This window comes from Sceloporus undulatus, chromosome 6 (assembly GCF_019175285.1).
Source record: "Sceloporus undulatus isolate JIND9_A2432 ecotype Alabama chromosome 6, SceUnd_v1.1, whole genome shotgun sequence".
Taxonomy (NCBI): Eukaryota; Metazoa; Chordata; class Lepidosauria; order Squamata; family Phrynosomatidae; genus Sceloporus; species Sceloporus undulatus.
Window position 1 is genome coordinate 43,454,912 of NC_056527.1, and position 23,449 is coordinate 43,478,360.

At 38.4% G+C, this 23,449-nt stretch overlaps 1 protein-coding gene across 7 annotated transcripts in view; it reads left to right on the forward strand.

Moving 5' to 3' along the window:
- The window catches only part of CREB5 (cAMP responsive element binding protein 5), a 329,430-nt gene that overhangs the window by 18,484 nt on the left and 287,497 nt on the right, over positions 1–23,449 (forward strand). The window lies entirely within an intron of this gene.

A 23,449-nucleotide genomic window follows, 5' to 3' on the forward strand; every position in this document is an offset into this window, starting at 1 on the left:
CTTAGTCTTGCCAGGCCAGGCCTCGTCTCTCCCCCTCAAGATGGTGGTCAGGAGGAGGGCTCTTAGTCTTGCCAGGCCAGGCCTCGTCTCTCCCCCTCAAGATGGTGGTCGGGAGGAGGGCTCTTAGTCTTGCCAGGCCAGGCCTCGTCTCTCCCCCTCAAGATGGTGGTCGTGACACAGCTTGGAATTTTTTTCAGAAGAGGTGTGCTTTAACAATTAAGAAAACTTTGCAACTTGTTAACACCTTGGAGCGAGCATGGTGTAGGGGTTCGCCATGTTGAATGATGACTCTAGAAACCAGGGTTTGAATCCAAGCTCAGCCGTGTAAATCCACTGGGTGACCTTGGGGCAAGTTACACTCTCTCAGCCTCAGAGGATGGCAGTGGCAAATCCTCTCTGAAGAAACTGCCAAGAAAACCACATGATAGATTCATGTTAGGATCGCCATAAGTTGGAAACAACTTGAAGGCATACAACAACAACAACAACAACAACAACACCATGTTGGAATCTCAACATTGCAATGATTTTTGGATTGTGTGTACAGTATAAGAGTGTTTGCATGTACTTGTGTGTGCAGAGCTTAAACATGCACATGTGGTGTACTGTAAAATAATGATCTTGGGAGGAAAAATCAGGCAAAGAAACCAGTGACATAGTGGCACTTATTTAATTGGACAATTTATCTATGTACAAATATATTTCTCTATAGTCTTTAGTTCCATGGATAAAAACTGAAAATGAGCTCATTTTGAATTTTTATGTCCAGTTCAGAAAGTGTTTTGCAATAGATATGTCTGTACTCTGTGAGGCATTTAAGGTGAAGTGTATACATCGCTGTGTGCAACTAATAGTGAGGGAGCATTCCAGACTACAATAACCAGCAAAGAATTATTAAAACCAAGCTATTATTCCTTTGTCAAAAATTATAAATGGGATTATTTATATGGGCCTCAATATAAGTACATTGTTTTGTGTTCTCTTTGCTAACTCTGTGACTGACTAAACCATTATTCTCTGAGCATTGCCCTGCTGAGCTCATCCATGACAATGGCGTAAAAACAAACATGTTTTAACATGATAAAGTCTCTATATAATTTTAAAGTGGTGTTCTATGCGCCAAAACCTACGTGTTAATTTCGGCTGCAGTCACAGCAAAGAAAAACATGCTCTCCTCACCCCACTTGATGAAAAATGCATCATTTGTAAAAAGAGAGAAAGAATCATAGAATCCAATCCTGCACTGTACTGAACAGTAAATAATACAACGTGCTAAGCGTCATGTATTCTTACATGCAAACTATATGAACTGAGGATTCGGAGTACTCCTCTTAATTATCTCCTTCCCTCAAAGCTTAGTAAGACTTCCAGAGAATCTTGTGGCCTCATTAATTCAAGCCCTTGACACATGGTTGGGAGTTAAATTTTCCTTAAAGAATCAGATGTCATCCACGCAGCAGTCTGTGAAGTTACGGTCCATTTCAGTCTTTAATCTCCTAAAGAGAAATCTTCTTTTTTAATATATGTGAAGATTTTACTTGATAGTCTTAAAAAATAATTAAAGGACATCCCTATCAATCAATGTACAATACAGTCCCAAGAGCATCTATTTAGAAGTAGCTCAGTGGGGTAGGAATACACAGAAGAAGTTTGTTAAAATCAGTGGGCTTATATACAGAAAGTTGAGTTCATGGCTTCAGCCTGAACACATTTACTTCTCAATAAACATGATTATGACTGCAGTGTTAACTGTTTTGTGTGTGTGTATACTCCAAAACAGGGTTCAAACCTTTGCCTTTTAAACAGATGAAATGACCCTATGGTACATAATGGTGAGTGATCAGATGCATATTTATGGAAGACACATACACAGTATGTTCAGAATCAGGACTGGCAAACTCATGGCCCTCCGAGCCAGATTGGCTAGTGGTGAGGCTTGATGGGAATAACAGTGCCAAACATTCCCTAGCCTTCATGGAAAATAAACATATAGATTCCCTTCTGCTCCTGTGGCATATTTCTTCTCCAGTGGACAACACTGGTGGCATATTTTAATTGAATGATTCAAACTTATACAGTGGTACCTCAGTATCCATGAAATCACCATCTGCGGATTCAAGCATCCACAGATGGCAAGCCTGTGTTGTCCCACTGGTGACACGTACATATGGCTGCACCTGCCTGCCTGCCTACCTCTCTTCCCCCCTCCCTCACCCTGCAAGGCTTTGGACATGGTTTGGGGGCTGTTCGGGGGTGGAGGCTGGAATAAGTTTAAAGGGGGGGGGGGAAAGGGGTTTTTAATATTGACATTAAAGCCTACGACTTTAAAAGACACGATATTGATGCCCTTTCACCATTCTCCCCACTGCTCATAGATGTAAAAGTAATTGGCATCCATTTTATTAAAATGAATTCATCTAATTAATAGTCTATGGAAATGTTAGTAAAAGTGTGTATAACATACACAAAACAGTTAATAGTTTTTTTATTAATGAGAAGAAACTATGAAGAGCAAATCCCCCCCAACAAAAATCTGCTTTTTGAATTTTACCCAGATTCACACAGTTCAATGTTTATTTGAAAACCAAGTGCACAAACACTTCGGCAATGGAGGAAATGTAAAGAAAATGTGTGAATAAGAGAATGTGTTAAAGCGGTGTAAGGTAAAGGTAATTCCTTGACATGAATGTCCAGTCATAACCGACTCTAGGGAGTGGTATTCAGCTCCGTTACTAAGCCAAAAAGCCAGTTTGTCAAAGGACTGCTCTTGTGGCCATGTGGCCAGCATGACTGCACCAAATGCTGTTACTTTCCCACCAAAGTGGTACCTATTTATGTACTTATTTTTTAAGAATACATTTGCATTTGTATGTTTCCAACTGCTAGGCCAGAAGAAGCAGGGACTAGTGATGGGAGCTCACCCCATCATGTGGTACTTGGGCCTCAAACTGCCAACCTTCTATTCTTCCAATTGTCAGAACTGGCATCTTAATGGTAAAGCTGTGTACTTTGAGGGAAATAATACAAAAATATGCATGAATTTCCATCCAAAACCCCAGTGACACAAAGTCTCACAGTGAGATAAAACATGATGGGGATACAACAAGTGAAATTCAGAAAAACATATTGATACTTGTAGCAATGTCAATGACTAGCCTGGTTAAATCAGGGAAATACCACAAGAAGAACGGTAAAACTCTCCCTCCTGTGCTGAGGTTCTAACTCAAGCAGCCTTCTCTCCACCATAACATCTTTTAATGAAAGAAAAATATGTCTAGAGATCTGTAATCAGATCTGCTAGGTCACATTTAGTTTGGCCCCACTGAACTTTGGGATGTTTACTTCCAAATAAGCAGGCTTGGGATCAGTCTGTAGATCTGGACCCTGGGGAACAGAACACAAGAGGAGACAGAGAAATTGTATTCTCTGATTTCAATAGATATTTGTGTTTGACAAAGCTTGGGAAAGTTATTTTTTGGACTACAACTTCCAGAATCCTCCAGCCAGTATTGCCAGTGAAGTATTTTTTCTAGGTTTGATATTCAGACCAGGTCTGCTTTTGAGAAATCAGTATTGCTGCCGATTTTTGCACATTTTCATGAACAGTTAATTGCCTTCAATTTCCTGCACAAATTCATATCTATTTGGAGCTTTTCACCTCCCCATTGCTGAAAATGAATGGCCACTCATGTGATAATGCATATTTCTGTGGATTTCCATGGATACTCCATGAAGCCTTTTTTCTGTGGAGTTTAAGGAGTTTTTTGCACCCTCTCTGCAAAAAGCCTGAACTCCTGTGAATGACGTGTGGCCACATCTCATTCTATTCAACTGGAATGAGGAGTATTTTAATTGTGTAGACAACCTCTTAGGGTCTATTTAATACTGTGAGATGGTTAGCCTATTTATGCCACTATTTAATCTTGACTTATAATGACTATCTGCAAAAGTTGCATTATTATGTAATTTATGGTTGATGTCATTATTGCTGTGAGTTGTTATCCATATAGTTTTACCATGAGTAAGCAATGAGCAAATAAACAGCTTACAATAATGACAATTGATGGAAGCTTCTGCTATGGTTATTGAAAGATATTTAGGTCCATTGTTAATTGAACCTGGTCTGGTGCATAAGAGAGCCACAGATCAGAATGTCTCCCCTTTGGTTGTTTATCAGACTTGAAAATCAATGGGATAAATATTTTCTCCTTAACAAACTTCTTACAGCTTCATATTGTGAGGCCTCATAAACTTTTTTGCAATCTGTTTATCCTTAAATTTGAGTATTAAGAGCCAATCTGTCTTGTTGTACATCTGCCTTGGACTTCAGAGATTTGAAGTTTGAGATTACAAGGGCCGCAAAGCTCTGGTGGCCCAACATACTACAAATCCCAGTACTCCATAACATGCTGAGGATAGCTGGTGAAGCAGGGCTATCTGCTTTCCCATTTCCTCTTTTTTGTTCACATGTACGGATTCTGGATCAGATTGCCATTTATCTGTTCTGTTATAGGCAGGCACACATGGTTACAGTAGGATTGACTAGGGCAGAATTCTGTTATTTTCCAGCTTAAGCTTTGCTTATTTCATTACTGCCGTTATATTACTGTAATTAGACTAAAAAAACCTACTAACTAGATAGAGAACAAATAGAAAAGAGGGGCTAGGTGGTTGTAAAAAGCCTCTGTGAAAAGGAGCTTCACTGTAAGAGGTTTTTAACAGATATGCCAGTTCTCATAGTCAAGCTAGATATGAACTGGGAGAGCTACAGTGTTGCCAACAAGCCTTGAAGATATTCCCTGGAATGTTTTTCCAAAACCCCAAATGCCCAGAATTCCTCAATATATATTATTATTATTCAGTCAAAATCCCCGGAAAGAAATTAATTATATTCTCCAGATTCCAGAGAATTCCCCGGAAATTGGCAACACTGGAGAGCTGTGAAAAGGGTTTCTTCTCATCCTTTTTTTTTTTTTTGGTATGCTAATTTGAAGACTTATGACTGTTCAGATGTTGTTGGAAATACAAGCAACCCTTAGCCAGTATAGCCAATAACAGAGGTAAAACACAGACCGCCGCTGCTTGCTCCGCGAGGGAGCCATAGCAGCCACACCTCGCGGCTCCCGCGCGGAGCAAAAAAGGAGCTCCAAAATGGAGCTCCTTCTTGCAGCACCTCTATGACGTCGCGAGGCACCGCTGGCGCATTCGTGACGTCATAGGCGCCGCGACACGTCTGGACGCTATGCGTCCGATACGTAAACATGGCGGCCCCCATGTGGAAGGGGCACCACCATGTTGTACGTATGGAATACGTACTAGGGTTAGGGGTGTGTGGAAGCACCGCCCCTTCCTAACCCTAATACGTATTCTATACGTATTTTTTGGCGGTCTGTAACCCGCCACAGTGTTGTGGGAGTTATAGTCCAAACCATCAGAACAGCCATTTGTTCCTCATCCCTGGTGTACTCACTCACACTGCATTTAGTTGGGTGTGGAAGAGTTATTAAAAAAAAGAAAAGAAAATCCCCCCCTCCCCCGCCGTACTATATTCCTGATCAGATCATGCAAAGGAAGGGTTAACTCTCATCTTTAAATGCTACTGCTTGAGTGTGAACCTGCTTTCTTGAGGAAGGTACTTTGATTCTCTTTTACACGTTAGGACCTCTTGTGTACCGATTTCTAAATAACATTACATTTAATGTTTAAATTTAGTGATCTCTCCTCTCCCCACTGTTTTATACTTTTGCAGGACAACACTTTTTAAAAGAAGCTTAGTGCACTTGCAGATGTTGGAATTATGTTATTTAAAAATTGTTTGGCTGGTTTATTTTGGGGAACTTTTGGGAACTTTTCCCTATATGAAAATTGGACTATGATGGAATTAAAGATAAGCAAGCATTTCATGGTCGTATCTGTTTTGTTCTTGTTCATGACTTGGCTGTTTCTGAGGTTCTACTCTGCCTGTTTTCGGATTTAACTTGGTGATCATCTAAAATTAATTCTGGGATTGTTGCATGAAAAGTTTACCAGAGTTTTCAGTACATACCTTTTTCTCCCTTTTACATGAGTTCACATGCATTATTAATCTGAGAATGCAGAAAAGATTTTTGCTATGATTTAGCCCATTCAGGTGTATCCAGCCCCCATGAACTTTGATTTAATAAATCATTGTGCAAAATAGAATTCTGGTGTGTAACCACATCAGGATAACTCTTTGGTAATGTTTTAATCAAATTACATATATGCACTTATGTGTGTTACTAATCAGTAAATAAAAAAATACTGACCTTATACATTATGACAAACTATTTATTCACCAGACTGAAGAACGTTTGGATTTTAAAAAAAGAATAATATGCTGCTGATCAGCAAACAAAATGAGGGGCTAAATCCAGTGTTATTTCTACCTCAAATGGAGTGATTGAAATGAATAGGACTTCTTATTTGTAACAACCATGAGTCCCATTGATTTCAGTGAACATACCTAGTAAAGGATTTTAAATATAATGGTAATAATATGACACTGATTTGGGGAGATTTCTTCTTCACATATTCTTCTATCATATAGGGAAGAATCTTTGTCTCCTCCCATAATATTTCAGGTCACATGAAATTATTTATTTGAAATTGTTTGAAATTGTTTATAATTTTTAATAAAATAATTTATGAAACGATTTATTTATATTTACATTTGTATTTTTGTTCAGTTTACTTGTTCTGTGAGGTGACTGAATCTACGTAAATACTCCTGTTCTTATTACCATTGTAGAAAACATTTCAACTTACCTTTTTTTGTGGCAGTGGTGGGAGTGATTTATGAGAATATGTATTAACATCCCTATAGATTTGGGGGAGAATACAGGAGAAATTCTAGAAAAGTTCCAGGGTTGGATGGCTTTGGTTTACCTATGCTTTTGGTGAAGTGGCTGAGCTTCTCTATTTTTTCAATTTCTAATTTTTAAAAAGCCTCACAGTTTCTGATAGTTCCTGCAAGAGTCTCGGCACTCTGCCTTCCCAGCTGCATTTCCTAAGAGAGTGTCCAGAAAATCCACAGGAGAGGAAAATATTAAGGTAGTGTCCATTAGAGTTGCCAGTTGAAAAGCAGGCAGGGTTGTGCAGAAGAGGGAACTTCAACAGGTGGAGGATGCGTGACAAGAGCAGCAAGTAGCAATAGCAATAGCAAATATATTTCTATACTGTTCGTTTATCAGTGAATTAACACTCTCTAAGTGGTTTACAATATGTAAGCCAATTGCCTCCAACAAGCTGGGTACTCATTATATCAACCTATAAAAGGATGGGGATGCTGAGTGGATCCTAGAGCCCTGCCTGGGATCAAACTCACAACCTTGTGGCTGTGAGTGGTTGCGGTACCAGCAAGCATTTAATCACTACACAACCAGGGCTCCTTTAGTAGATCACCTCGCAGGTCACTGTGAAGAATTTGCAAGATACTTTGCAGATAAAATTGCTTGAATCCATTCCAACCTGGATGCTGTGATTAATACAGGTTCAGTGGATGCCACCCTGGACCTTGCTTATCCTGTGTGACTGGATACATTTCAATTTGTGCAGCCTGGGGATGTGGACAAGACCGTTGAAGAAGTGAATGCCTTGAAGAATTGAATGGTAATGCTAAACTACACAACTCTGGATAACTACCAGTGGTTTCATGTAGTTGTTAAACAGGATGAGGTACAAAACTGAACACTGGGGTACCCCACAGGGCATAGAACAGGAATCCCGCAGCCCCACTTTCTGGGTTTAGGTCTCCAAGAAGGACTAGAACTAGTATAAACCAGTGCCTCAGGTTTCATTTCAGAGATGCCCAGTAAAAAATGAAAGGCATGCTGGTAAAGCAATAAGGCTTTCAAAAATAAATGTTTTGATTTCTTTTCTTTTCTTTTTTAAAAAACTACTACCTGTATGTTAGTGACATGCTAGTAAGGTGCCACTTATAATATAAGCTATAATGGCAATGCTGACACACTATACATTTCCAAATGTAGTGATTAACACCTAAATGTTAGGTTTTTATAATAACGACTCAAGATTTGCTGGCTGGTACATAATGATATGCCAGAAATTGTAGAAAGGGAGGGGAAAGTCTTCTTTCAGTCAGGGATGTGTGTGAGCCTGAATCTTTACTCAAGGTCTACCCCCTTTGCTCAATTTTCCTCTGAATCATTAAATCCTGTGTTAGCATTAAGACACGAAGAAAGCCATTGGTTCTCACAACCCTTGTTTTTTATCCCTGATGCCAGATTTCAGGACCCATGTAATGGACATCCCTCTGAAACTGCAATATTTCTACTTCAGTAAGCCTTTATTATATTTAATTTGATTATTTTATTTAGTTTTGGCAACCTCCCCCCTCCTATATATATATATATATATATATATATATATATATATATATTTGACCTTCCTGTACACATATACACTGGGCAGCTAGTAGTAACTAAGAACAATGATAAACGAAAATAAAATTCTAAAATAATAAAATGAGAGTAATTTAAAAAGAAACATGGATACTATGAATAAAACTTTAGGTAAAACTCTTACATCACAAACTCATGCCTAAACAAGAAGCTGCTTGATATATAGTGAAGTACTGTCAAATGGAGAGTGCCAACTTAGCCTGCTGGGGCATTTCTTACAACAGTGTATATATTTGCAAAAAGACTTAACTCTGTCATCCTGAATTTATTTTTAGCACTATACTAGCATGTGCTCAGACATGGTATGAGTGACATGATATTATATACTCTCCTAATGAATAAAAAGGTAGTTTAAAGGGAGGGATTGGTACACTGTCTGGGAAAGTATGCTAATTTTCTACAAGAAAACATAGCTGCTTCAGAGGTAGTTATATGTACTTTTTTCCACAATAGGTGGCTCAGGTTTCTCATTGAAATAACGGACAGGGCTCCTGTCCCTTTGCTGGTTGGGCAGAAAAAGTGCAACAGGTGTTACTTTTTACTTGGCTGTGTGAAAATAAATTGCTGAAATTCCCTCTTTTATATAACCATTAAAGAGACAGGAGCTCTGTTGTTTATTTTACCTGGCACCTATATGGGGCACGGGAATTTTCTGCACCAATCTGTTTTATTATTACACATTAAAACAAGTATAGAAAGATCTCTCATCCCAAACCTAATTTCTAGATTGGGTTGGAGGACACTCTCCACATGCTTATGGACTCTTGCAGGATGTCCCCTGGTTTTCCTTCCTCTGATTTAAGTACAGTATAACTCCTGTTGAGTCTAAACAAGCATACTCTGATATAAATGAGTTACCAATTGAGTACTGTATATACTCATGTATAAGTCTAGAAATTTTAGTAAAAAAATTACCCTAAATACTTGAGTCAACTTAACTACAGGTCAATGTAAGAACTGTATTTTAACTCTGTGTGTGTGTGTGTGTGTGTGTGTGTGTGTATAATAATGGTTATATATGTATATATATATGTATACACACACACACATATAAAAGAGTTACCCGGTGTAAGGCAAGAGCGTAATCTGTCCTTGAAGTACCGACTCCCCTTTACTTTCTCATCCATCTAGCCTTTAGTGTGAGTACAAACAGTGATGCCTGCTGGGATTTTATGCTTTCCTTTTTAGATCCTTTGTTACATGCCTCTACGTTTTACCACGACTTATATCAAAATCCATAAAGCCCCAAAACATGCCTTCCATTTATATATGAAGTTGACTTATAGTCGAGTATATACAGTAATTACTGAACTATTTTTGATACTTCATTTCATCATGTCTATCAAGGAAAATATTTTGTGCTGTCTGCACTTGGTTAGAATGCATTATATATTAAAAATGGGGTATGTAATATTATTAGTTTCATTAGTTCTTTAGGTATTTGTAAATATTTTCAGTAACTTATAGATGATAAAATCATTTCCTTTGCTTCTAGTTAATGCCTCTGACAATATGTTTCAAGCATTTTTATGTCTGTTTCCTAATCTTAAAAATCTCTAAAGTAATTTTTTTCCTGTGTCCCTTTGGACACTTTGATATGATATATCTAGTAGCTTCTGTGCTGAACAACCTCTGACAAGATCAGTTACTTACTAGTATTTACTGCTTTCCACAAGGTGAAGAGGTCATTTTCTGCAAAGGGCAGGCATTAGTGACTTTTTTCAAAAGCGTTTAGTGACTTCTAGTTCACCAACATGCCCGGAGTTCATAAAACACAAGGACATATTGTGTAAAATATATGTGAATCTTTTTCCTACAGATGATAAAAGTTCTTAGGATGTCAGCAATATATTATTCTTGTTCACTCTGAGTTGGATAAGATTTTTGCTTTTGGATTCAACAGAAGTGCAGTATTTATTTTGTCTTAAAATAATCTTATTGTTATTTTATCTTAAGCATTTTTATCCTGCTCCTGCCAATTGCACTCCAGATCAGGCCACAAAGAACAGTTTTTAAAGTCTGATATAACAGTGAAGGCAATGATGACAGTTTATCCATCTTCTTTCTCTATTTGCTTGCAGGGGGAACAAAATAAAAAGGAGGGATAATCTGATCAAAATATCCAACACAAAAAGGCTATAGTTTAGAAAAGTGACTTTATGGAAAGCTGAAAGTTCAGGAAGCCTGGAATCAGGCTGGCTGATTCTAAGACTTGTAGTTCAAAACCAGCAATGTATTCAAGTTCTGATTACCAGTATGTTTTATGTAAACCAATCCCAAGCCTTTTCAAAAATATACTTTCTGATCCAACAAGGATGATATACACATCATCTATTCCATACACATCAGTACACAAAAGGGTCTTGGCTTCCACAACCAATATATTGGACTGAAAGCATATACCGTAGAACCCCCACATTAGATTGAGATCAGCAACGTAGAACACCCAACAAATAGCTGATGCTGTTTTCTTTAGATCGGGAGTAGCTGTGGATTGAATCTGATATTATTTCACCCCTCTCCATGCCAACAGATGAATGACACTGTCATATCTAATTATGGGAAAATATCTTTCACTTGTATGCCTGAAAAATTGCTGTGTTTTGCTCAGGATCTTTCAACTGAGACCATAATCCATAGCACTGTTTGTGGCAAAACGAGCAGTATATGTGGCAAACAATTATAGTTGTGCAACATTCAATGGTGTTCCATGTTTCTTTACAAAGTGAATGATACATTGTGAACAGAATGGCAATATTTCAAAATTCAGGACACATATTTTTAGGTTCACTTTCCAGCAACTCCCCAAGACATTCATTCCTTAAGAATTTACATGTAGGAGTATTTTGGCATATTCCCATATATCAAATCTTCTATGTTGCTTTGCATTATCTTGTGTTCCTGGTTGTTGTGGCTTGAGGCATTTCATGTTACTAGGTTACCTGATAAATACATCTATTTTACTTGATATGTGATTTGCTTAATGGGTTAAATGTTAGGGGCAAAATGAGATCTCTTGTCATGATTTATCTCAGTAAAGTTTTGCGGATCATGTTATGATTCTTCATTTGCAATTAACTTGCAGATATCAGGGCAGAACTTTCCTAGAAATGCAGAATAATACCTGTTATCATTTATCTGCAATAATTATTGTTATGGCACAATGCGGTGCTTTAACCATCATCACCTATAAAGGCACAAAAGTGGTCTTCCTAACCAAGCAGGATATGGTCAACAGTGGACAAATATGCATGATAGGACAAGCCAGGAATTCTGGCTTGTTGTGTATGAGCAGCACATTGAGACATGTTGCTTCATCATAATAAAATGAATGATAATGCAAATCAGGCAGCAACCCATTTCTGATTTGTTGTATCCCACCAAACTAGAGAAACAAAACCTTGGGATTATTTCTATGGTTTGGTGAGAGCCAAGGCTGCTGCCACACTGCAGAGTTAATGCAGTTTGACACTACTTTAACTGTTATGAGTGCATCCTTTAGATTCCCGGGATTTGCAGTTGGTTGTGGCACCAGAGCTCTGACAGAGAAGGCTAAACATCTCACAAAACTACAAATCCCAGAATTCCATAGCACTGAGTTATGGCAGTTAAAGTGGTATCAAACTGCATTAATTCTGCAGTGCAGATGCAGCCCATGTCTTTAGTCACTTTCACCACACAATAAAGAAGTTATGTACACTATTTTATATGACAAAACATGACAAGACAGGGGTTTTATGCATACTTGACTTGTGATGTTTATAAATTCATCCACATCGTTGGTTGTATATCCTCAGCATCTCATTTCCTTTGGCCATGAGTAACATTTACAATGGAATACCTATCACTTGCAGTACTGTTGTACTGGTATTTTTAAAAATGAAATTTCTGTTCTGGAGACATACATAAGCACAGTGCGCTGCCCGCTATGTTCATAGTATGGTCAAGTGCCATAGACTATAGTATTACAGTTGCAAGAGAAAGAGGAGAGCTTATTGCTATTGGGGAGTATTAAAAAAAGTTTAATAACCAAATGTGGACATCAGCATTTATTGCTGATTTAAAAATATATTCTTTTATTATTCACAGCTGTATAGTTCTGTAGATGCACAGCAAAAAATAGTTTAAACAAAATATATCATGAGAGAGGTGGTGTGTTTCTGCAATGTTGTGCATGCATGGTGGGGAGGCAACAAAAAAAAATTAGCCTGTGGTGTGGCTTGACACTGCGCTGTGGTCTGCCCATGGGTATTTAGCCTATCTTGGGAGCAGGTAGTGCAGACAGTGGGATTTTGACCTGCTTTTGGAAAAATTGGAATTGAACTGCTTGTTCCTGCCCACCTCCAGCCACATGCGAAAAAAGCTGCATCATGAACTTTCTTAGACTTTATTACTTCTTCAGATGCATAGAAGATGAAATAGGTTTAGGATAACAGTTTAAGAAGTGTGTAATATGCTGCACACATGAACCAGTTGTTACTGTTCTGGGATTAAATCAGTAGCACAAATTGGCTCTTTAAATTTCCATTCTTAGGAATTATACTTAATGGATACTAGAATAAATAAACAGAATACATCCCACAAATTCAAAGTCGTTGTTCAGTGTATTTAGTGTATAGCTAAGACTGAAGAAATTACCCTGGTAAAATTCACACAACATTTTTGTGATGTACAGTATGCCTAGAATTCCAATGGTGTAGACCAGTGGAGACCAGGGGTGCTAGCTTGCTGAATGTTTTAAATAAGTGGATGCATGGAGTACAACTGGGGCTAGTTATAATGGTGGATCTCAGGCTGCACCTGAATGCTGACAGGCTCTTCTGATGGCTGCTTTTAGCACCGTGAAAGGGAAACAAACAGTTACTGAAAATGTTACTGTTGTATTTTTAACACTGCAGTGAGGTGAGGAAAGTGTGGGGTTTTCCATTTCAAATGCCTTGGTGAGCTTTGTGTACTATGATTTGCATGGAGAGAAGGTGTCATCAGAGCCTGCAAAGTTACTTTTAAGAAGAAGGAATGTAATGACATGCTGAAGCAGTCTGTAACTGAGCAGAAGGAGAATGCTGCACTGTGACCCAACTCTTTTACTTCTTTTGCACTTCTCCTGCAAATTCTTAAAGACTTGTGATCAGATCTTGAAATTGTTCCCCCCAAAAGTAACATGTAACATATTAGTTGTTCAACACTTATTGAAATAACAACCATTATTTGTTGATTTTTAAAAACATAAATGTTATTATTTTTAAGAATATTTAAAAGCAACATAATTGTTAGTTGTTACTAATGAAATGTAAAAATGGTGAATAACATTTACAATTTTAATGCAGTTCTTCCATGCTCAGGGTCAAATACGATATTCTTCTCTTGTCTATTATTGCCTCCCGTTCCCCTTTACAGTGGCTCATGTGCACACATACCTGTGAGTAGTAGAGTATCATAGAGTCTAAATTATTACTGGAGGCAGGGTGGCTCATCAAAGTTGGTGAGTGCTGATTGGACTGTAGCTGTTCATTGTTTAAAAAATTCACCTTTGTTTTCCTACCTTTTAAAGTTTGTGCCTGAGGAACAATGGTATTTTATTGTACTGTATCAGGTTAGAAGTGTGTGGACTGAAAAAAACTAGAGAGTAGGCAGAACTGATTGAGAGAATCAGCTTATGGCAACCCCATCCATTTCACCACTCAGAGGTGGTTTTGCCCATTCCTTCCTCTGACATACAGGCTATAGCACCTAGTATTGCTTGGTGGTCTTCCATCCAAGTATTAACCAGAGCTGACCATGCCTGGTCTCCAAGATCAAGATGTGATCTGGTGCCTATAGGATATGAATAATGAACTTATTTTTGTTGTTGTGTGCCTCCAAGTCACTTTTGACTTATGGTGACCCCAGGGTGCACCTATGACAGGTTTTCTTGGCAGGATACTTCAGAGATGGTTTGCCATTACCATTCTCTGAGGCTGACAGAGTGTGACTTGCCTAAGGTCACCTAGTGAGTTTCCATGGCCAAGCCAAGATTCAAACCATATTCTCCAGAGTTCTAGTCCAGCGCTCCAACCAGTATACCATGTTGGCTCACGAGCTATTAAACCCTAAAATACCAGACTTCTGAGATCTGTATTGATATTCAAATAGACATGCCCTGAAAGGCAAAAAAGAATGGGTAAAGAAAATGAAAGCAAGTGTTGGAGCAGCTGTCCCTTCAGTAGCTAATAGATGGGTCTTGGTATGTCTTCCACTTGCCATGAAGTTTTTCCTGGAATATGGGGCAAAGTCTCTCTTCTTGGCCAGAATTTAAGAACACAGAAAACTAACTTATACTGAGTCAGCCATTAGTCCATAAAACCCAGTACTGTAGTCAATGATGACCAATGGCTGCTGACTCCACATAGTGCATGATCAACTCACAGCAGTGGCCATTCATGGATTCAGAAATATGTTATTCTGGCCTTAAGTGGAGATCCCAGGAACTGAACCTGGAACCTTCTGCATGAATGTTTTCTGCCATTGAGGGTCACCCCTTATTGGAACTGTGGAGCGCTGAGTACTTGAAGCAGAATGTTCTTTCAATAAACACTGATTTCTTGAATAGTCTGTCTGTGCACACCTTTCTTATACCCTGATTTACAGCCTGAAAAAAAAAAGGGGGGGGGGAGAGAAAATGGAATCCCACGAACATTGAATGGACTTCAAAAACAATGTTTGTTAAACTCTGAACAAGCTATAATATACTTTTGAAGGGACTGTGTGTTGACTTGGTGAATCACAGCTTCTGAAGGCTCAATATGTCCAGCATGTGGTGTTTTGATTACAACACAGTTCTAGAGAAAATGTAGATAGTACCACTTAAAGAACCATTTCACAGAAAAAAACAATGATATGTATGACATGAAGGCTAGCAATGTCATGTACGACTTGTCTTTTTATGCTATAGACAACAAGTATTGAGCATGCATGTTTTTCTTTTCTTTCTTTTCTTTGATCTCTTCTAGAAAGTTTGAGTCTGAAGGTGTGAAATAACTCATTGATCCAGTAAATATCATCTCAAAATATCATATTATATCTGGTAGTGAGAATTTGCAAACATTTCATAATTGGCCTCAGACGAGACAGAAAACTCCTTCTCCGTGGCTAAGCTGTGGTTTAAAAACAAACAGCTACTTATATCATGTCTCATGGTGCTCAGCTGTGCGTCAGTCCTTTAATCTGCCGTCTGACAAAAAAAAAAAGCGCCCATGTGAACCTCAAAACCTTTCATTATAGGAGGAAGATTTTGAAGCTCTAAATACAGTGAATGCAGAGACCAAGGCTGTTATAATACAGGTCAAGAGAATGTAAACACACCTCAATGGTAAATTCTGTTGGGAAGGATATAGGGTGGCCAAGTCAGCAGCATACCATTCCCGAAGTTTTTAGGGCCAAAACCTGAGACTTTATGGCATTGCAGAGGTATGGAAGGTAAGAGTTGGTTGGTAGGTCAGAGCCACATCTGAATCAGCTAGGTGTGGAAATAGACAAGCAGTTAGGAGGGCAATCTGACAAAGGGCTCCAGAAGTTGGATAAAACCCATGGGCATGAAACTGTAATTTTGCCACATTTAGCATATGTGTATACTAAAAAAAAAAGCTACTAGTAATACCACAGTTAACAAGTCTCTGGCAAAGAAACCCCCTTTTACAAAGTATTTTTAGGCCATTTCAGTCCCCTGTTTCCCTCATCCTCTGTCTAGCTGCAATATGTTTTGCCGTGCCAGCATTGGGAGCATGGTGAGCGATGGCGGGAAAAACACAGATTTTCAGTTATCAGGTTGCAGCAGCATGTCTATAGCATACAATTCAGTGAAGCTTAAATTGGAAAAAACTGGGATTTTGCTCTAATCAATCCTATTGTAACATTGTGTACCTCTCTACAACAAGCAAAGTAAACAAGAACTCCCTCCAGAATTTCTTATTGAGTATGCATGAAATGCAAAAGAGGGAGAACAGGTGAGCTGGCTTTACCAGCTTGTCCTTGTATATTAAAAAAAAGAGAGAGCACAGATCTATAGGCTTGGCTACCAAAATGGCAATTGTATGAAAGATGGAGAAAAGTGGAGGCTGGTAAAGAAAAAAATTGTCCCTGGATGCATTCTGGGAGAAGCTTTCAAGTGGTCTTTAAAAAATTTAAAATGTTTTTGTTTACTTATGTGAGGCTCATTTGATCTGGTTGTTTCATTTCACATGTGTATATTGTTAGTTTTGGATAAAAAATATGCTGAAACATATTGAACTGGTATTCTTTTTTGTGGTGTAGAAACATTCATTATTCCTTATTCCTTGCATTTTATTTCTGCCTCTGGTACCAAAGTTTCTGTTAAAAATGTAATGTTCACGAACACATCTCTTTGTTAACTGAGGATACCTGTATCTGGTTCCATTTCCCATGTGTTGACTAAAAAGGTAGGATCTACTGTATTCTTACATCCAGGCATGGGCTACCTAGAATTATAGTGATACCGCAATAGCAACAGTGAAATTGTGCTTTTGGGAGGAACTAATTTTTTTCCTAAAGAACAGAAAAAGCAGTTTCATCTTGATATGAAGTTACCTAGATGTTAATTCTCAAAAAACAGAAATGAAAAAGCTTCTCCTGGTTATATGAACTTCATCCCAAAGTTAAAATAAACACAGTAAACTCTCTTTCAACTCATGATTAAGTTACACACTGAAATTCAAACAATCTCAGAGGTGCAAATTTTACTATAATTTAAATAAATCCCCAGGTAAGTAACATAAGAATATATGCAAGATACAGATTATCATCTATACGTGACTATAAATGGACCTCATCTATAAACTGAGGGCAGGTTTTTGTGACCGAAATTATGGATTTTAATCTGACCAATGGATACGTGGGGGGTAAAATTTAGAGGCATGTGACAAAGGATGTAAAGGATGAAGCAAAGGAAAGTGATGCCAAAATACTTGCAAATTCCAACAGCCACTGTTTGTGTTAATCATAAAAGATGGATGGATGAGGAGGGAACTATGGTAGATGGTGGCTGTATGATGTGCGGGGAAGGCAATCAGGCACAGGCAGGCCTAGGAAAATGCACACATGTAAAAAAAAAGTGTAAAGTCAAAGCAAAGAAAACGGTGACTATGGCTCAGTACAGATCAGTGCTTTACACCGGTGTGGGGCCAATTTTAGGGTTTTGTAAGGCTGGGCATCGGCACGTGCCCAGCCCTACAACTGCCTCGTGGGCACCAATGGCGCACGCAATGACATCCACACGGCATGGCACCCAAACAGCACTGTGCGGATGTCATGATTGTGCACTAGCATACCAATGGTGCCCCAAGCATGGCAGAAAAAGAACCCGCTGGGAGCGGGTTCTTTTTAAGCCTCACGCAGGCTGCGCCGTTTGGTTGGTGTGGTCTCCATCCAGGGCAGAAAGAGGCACTGTCTGACTGTCCCTTTCTGCACATCTGTATCTCCCCTAAGTTAGCAGTGATTACAGCCTTTAAACTAGATTACTTTTCAAGATGTTAGAACTCTTATCCAGCTGTTCTGATCTGAATTTACTCAGTGATGGGCAGTTCTAAACATCACACAAATTTGAATTTTACACAGTGCTCCAAAGCAATGCTACACTGGGTCATTATGAGAAATTCAAAATGCTATATGACTTGAAGTTATTGCCACCTGTCACCTTACCAGAAAGTAGTCAAGGTCTCCCATTTGTGTTTGGTGGGACAGAGCTTGGCAATGTTGTTGCCAAAGCTAGTACATTAACTTTAAAAATGATGCTCCTTAGTACCCTCTTTAATTTTTTAAAAATGATTAAAAACACATACACACACATTTGTAATGTCCCCAAAATCCCCCAAATGATCCACAATAATATTTTGATGTAACATTATTTGTTATACCAGAAAACGTCCTAGCAATATCAAAAACAGGTTTTTTTAAAAAATGTAACATTATTACATGTGAAAATAATATGTTGTATGAAACACCAGTGCTTGTAACATGTTATATGCTAGTCCTGCAAGGAGAGGAGTATCAAGTGGCATTTTGTTGGTTGCCTCCAGGTTATATACCCAGCATACCGTGGCTTGGACTAGCTGTGATTGTCAAACTCTGGTTTTCCAGTTGTTTTGGACTTCAGCCATCTTGGCCAGTGGTCTGGGATTCTGGGAACTGAAGTCCAAAATACCTGCAAGGCCAGAGTTTGGAAATCACTGAGGGTCACATAAAGAGTCACGTTTCATACTTCACCTTTCAGTTTGAGTTTCCTTTAGAGCAAGAGCTGGTCTATTTCTGATTCGTACTTTCTCCCTGAATTGTTATATGCTTGTTAATACATAACAAACAGTTTTCAAATCTCTTTCATAGTCTTGAAAAGATTTTCCAAACACCAGTGCTGCTATATTAAATAAAGTTTGGAAAGTAAGGCCCGTTACAAACGAGCACCCTAGGACGGACTCAGTCCGTGCTAGGGTTAGAAAGGGGCATCTCTTCCAGACGCCCCTAACCCTAGCATGGACTGAGTCCGTAACAAATGGTGGCGACCGTTCCACATGGCTGCCGCCATTTTGACGTAACGGATGCTCTGCGTCCACACGTCACGCGGCGGAAGTGACGGCACGAGTACGCGACTAGCGCCTCGCGGCGTCTCTTCCGGGCTGCAAGAAGGAGCGCCATTTTCACGCTCCTTTGCTGCATCTTGGAACTGCGCCATTTGGCTGCTGCGGTTCCCAGATGTAGCAACCGGCGGCGGCAGCAGACCACCGCAATCCGGCGGTCTGTAACGCGCCTAAGTTTCTTCTCTCTAATTTATATAATCTGCTACTATATTGGCTGGCACTGCAAACCTGATCAATGCTTGGGAATCAGCTTTCTGGTCTTTTTTGGTGTTACTCTCATTCCCCGCTCCCATTTACTTGAAAAACACATAATTAATTATGGTGGAAGCCTGAGATGTGATAAGCACTAAAGTCCATATCCATCATCTTTGTTGTACAAGCTTCATAGACTAATTACAATTTTAATGTGTCCTTCATTTTGCAGTTTTGACATCTTTTTAAAAACATACCTCTGATCTATTATTTTGCCTTCACTCAAACTGGATTGCCTTTCTGCTTATACTGATAGATTTGTTTGAAAGCTCAGGGAACCTAGTAGAGTCCAGTCTCCAAAGGGAGCACTTTATCAGCTTTCTTCTTCTCCTGGCATAATTGCTTTGGGATTTGAAGAGCTCGAGTCTTTGCCTGTAAAATATCATGAAGTTGACAATATTTAGCAGTACATTGCAATCAAACCTCAAAAGATCCTTTTGAAAAGGAGAGGGGGAGTGTGAAGAACTGTGCCTTTATTTTGAACAAAGGAGGGCCATATAGATGCCAGAAATGATCTGGTATGGGTGCAGAAAACACTTTTAAACACAAAATGCTATCCAGCCAGGATGTTTCTGTGCACACATTTGCCATTAGAGGCTGCTGTCATCCTGTACTTCTGTATGTCAGTTGGCATGCCTGGCAGTGAAACCAGTTTCAAGGAACAACTGAGACATACAAATGAGGCAGCTTTTTTTGCTTATCCGCTCAAGAACTTTGACCTCTGAGCAGATGAAACAACTCCTGTTGCTTTTTGTAATGGGGAACATTTAACGTAGACCACCCTAACAACACCCTTTTCCACATAGAGACTAAGAGAGAAAGAGTACTTATATGGGATTTGAATTTTAGTACCTATTTGAAAATAGAAAATTTTCATTTTTGTTTAATACTGAGACCATGGGATTGAAAGAAAAAGAAGAAAAAGAGATACTAGTCAGCAAAATGACCAAAGCCAACAGAATATCTTGTTTTTATTTCAGAAATACCACAAATGGTTTCCAATTAACATAGTATTAGAATACTATGTGAATCACGGAGTCAGGATGTAGGTTCATTTAAAGAATTGTATTTAAAGAACTAGTAAAGAATGATGGATTTTACATTCTGCATATGTTAAGGTTCTGTCTAATTCCACATGACTTCCTAAGAACACTAAGATCCATGAAGAAACATTAAAAAAACCTTCTTTGTTTGCATACATCAAATCCAGTTGTAAAGATCATGGAGGTGGTTGTTCTTGCATGCCTTCAAGCCAACTCTGACTTATGGCTACCCTATCATGAGTTTTTCTTGGCAGAATTTGTTTAGAAGGGGTTTGCCATTATCTTCCTCTGTGGTTGAGAGACTGAGGCTTTACTTATTTTTATTTTATTATAGTATTTATACCCTGCCCTTCAGCCCTAAAGGCCATCAGAGCGGCTTACAATTATTATTTTCAATTGGCTTAAGATCATCCAATGGGTTTCCATCGCTGAGTGGAGATTCAGATCCTGGTTTCCCAGAGTCATAGTTCAATGCTCAAGCCACTCTTTCTACTACCTTCTGCCTTTCATAGCATTATTGTTTTTTCTAGTGAGTCATGCCTTCTCATGATGTGGCCAAAAGTGGCCAAAGTACAATAGCCTCAATCTGATCATATTGTCTTCCAGGGGGAGATTAGTCTTGATCTATTCAAGGACACATTTGTTTGTCTTTTTGGCTGTCCCCAGAATTCTCAGCACTCATATCTAGCACCACATCTCAAATTAGTTGATTTTCTTCTTGCCCACTTTCTTCACTGTCCAGTTTTCATATCCATACATGGTGATGGGGAATACAATAGTTTGGGCAATTCTGACTTTAGTGCTCATTTGTATATCTTTGCATTTTAGGATCTTATCCAGTTCTTTCATCACTTTCCCAGTCCTAGTCTTCTTCTGATTTATTGACTGCAGTCTCTGTTCAGATCAATGTTTGATCCAAGGTATGGGAAATCTTTGACTATTTCTATTTCCTTATTTTCTAGGTTGAATTTATGTAGATCCTCCGTGGTCATTATTTTTATTTTCTTTATGTTCAGCAGTAAGCCCACTCTCTTCTTTGACCTTTCTTAGTAATTGTTCCAAGTCTGTAATGTTTTCCGCTAGTAATATGGTGCCATCTTCATATCTTAGATTGTTGATGTTCCTTCCTCCTGTCTTCATTCCTCCTTCTTCTAGGCCCAAACCTGGTCTTCGTATGAAATTTTCTGAGTACAAATTAAACAAGTAGGGTGATAGAATGCAGACTTGCCTGGCCTCTTTACCAACTGAGATCCTTTCTGTTTCTCCCTATTCTGTTCTAACAGTAGTCTCTTGTCCTAAGTACTGATTTCTCATCAGGATTATCAAATTAACTTCCATGTCTTTAAGAGCATTCCATAGCTTTTTGTGACCTATGTAATCAGTGGCTTTGCTATAAAGCACAATGCAGTTTTGTAGCTGGGAATATTATTTCAAAGAGTAATATTACTGTGAACCTGAATGTGCAATGCAAGATGAAGAAGAGATTTTAGGGTGAATATAAAGAGGAGGACATACATTTGCCCTTTCATTCTTGGTTGAGGTCCTTATGTGAATAAAAGTGTACCTTCTATGAACAGAAAGGCATCCAGCGCTTAGACGGAAACCCATGTTTACATTGCATAAAGATTTATTAGATTGTAGTTGTAATCTATGAACAGGTTCATTGTGCTTAGATGATTGAATTGCACAGCATCTGCAGTTTTATATAGATGCTTAATAAATTAATAATAATCAAAGAAACAGTACCCCTCTGCCATTGCTCTTAGGGCAGATTAATGTCAGTTCATATCAATATTATACATATACTATTCATATATCATCATCGTCATCAATGATAGGAATATAATGCAAGTACCAATGACTATTCTCCTGAGTAATAATGTCAGTTCTACTTTTCTAAGGCTCTCAGAGCTAAACTCACAAGAATTCAATGTACAGGTGATATTTGTGCATATTTTTAAAATACAAAACTCAGTATTCCAATGGTATTCCTTTCCAAGAATGTATGTTTTGGATCATAACCTTTGGATGAATTCTAACATTACTTATCAGAAAGTAAATTCCACTAAACTAAAGGGAATTTACTTCCAAGTAAATATGCCAGAAGGTTGTAGTGGTCTGACTATGACTCTGGAGATTAGGGTTTGAATCCCTGCTCAGCCATGGATTGTTCTTGGGCAAGTTACATTCTCTCAGCCTTACAGGAGAGCAAAGACAAACACCCTCTGAACAAATCTTGCCAAGAAAACCCCATGATAGGGTTACCATAAGTCAGAGACAACGTGAAGGCACACAGCAACAACAACAAATATGTTTAGGCTCATGCTATTAAGCTTGTAAATAATTCATATGTGTATTTTGAAAGCTGTTCCACCAATTCTGCTGACGATCACTTCAGGTCAGGTCTTAATGTCAAATGGCATTGATTCGTTTAAGTATAGCTTTTATACTCTTTAAAAGCTTAGCAGATGTTTAAATTGTTTACTGCAAGAAAAAAAGTCAGCATTTTAGCAATTAATTGCATCATAACATGTTTGGTAGGTGATATTTTGATTTGGATCAATTTGTTAAATGGTACTTGAAGGCTGATATTTGTTTCCATCTATGAGTAGTTTAGCTAATATTGAGAATAGTTATTTCACTATAGGCAGTTGTTACCATGTTGATTCCAGATAATAAGACAAATCACAATGTTATCTTTTCATTTTTGCTGGTAAAACACAACAAAATTACCCTTTAAGATGTGTGAATCATACAAGATTTTGAACTTACACAGAAGTCTTTAAAGGTTGTTTGAAGAGATTTCATCCAGTTATTGCAACGTTCATCCCAGTCCTAACAAAGTCTGCATGAAACCAAGCCCTATTTCCTTTGGGAAGATAAAAGTTTTTGTTTGAATGAAACTAAGCAAAAAGCAAGAAAACTCTGAATTGTGCAATAATGCCTTAACATATGTTGAAGATAGGAAATAATTTGAACCAGGGTTCAGTTTTGCTGATACCATTTTTTCAGTGCAAGAGACTCATACTGTAACATTTAAAATAAAAGATACAAGGGGCTCCAATCATGTGCAAAGAAAAGAAAACAC